Raw genomic sequence first — 460 nt, 5'->3', positions numbered from 1 at the left:
AAAAAGAGGAAACCTTATATGTTATATATTTTCTTAAACGACTTTAAAATACAAAAATGAGGACACCTTATATGTTATATTTTTCTTATATGTTAGAATTTTCTTACATATTATATTTTGAATTTTTTTAAAACGACTTTGAATTATAAAAATGTAAGTTTTCCTTAAGTATACGACTAAAAACATTAAAATGACATGTATCAATTCGATTGTTGATTTGAAAGCTTTCAAAACCATATGGAAGATAAAAGTCAAAATAATTTAATTGTGGAAACAATACTGTTCACTTTTTTCAAGAATGTGTTCGATGGAAAAAGTAAGGTTTTTATGTCATAATTTGGTTAATGTCTACTAGAGAACATTATATTAACCTAAAATATAAGAAGTGTGTATTCTTTCCTTAAATAAAAACTACAGAATTACCTAATATGATTTACATATATATGACAATTAATGATTA

General features: G+C 22.6%; 1 protein-coding gene across 1 annotated transcript in view; it reads left to right on the top strand.

Annotated features, from left to right (window-relative positions):
• The window catches only part of LOC106312985 (probable plastid-lipid-associated protein 1, chloroplastic), a 5,780-nt gene that overhangs the window by 1,312 nt on the left and 4,008 nt on the right, over window positions 1-460 (top strand). The window lies entirely within an intron of this gene.

This window comes from Brassica oleracea, chromosome C9, assembly GCF_000695525.1.
Source record: "Brassica oleracea var. oleracea cultivar TO1000 chromosome C9, BOL, whole genome shotgun sequence".
NCBI classification, from domain to species: domain Eukaryota; kingdom Viridiplantae; phylum Streptophyta; class Magnoliopsida; order Brassicales; family Brassicaceae; genus Brassica; species Brassica oleracea.
Note: the sequence above shows the minus strand (reverse complement) of the source record. Positions and strands in the feature narration are given on the sequence as shown.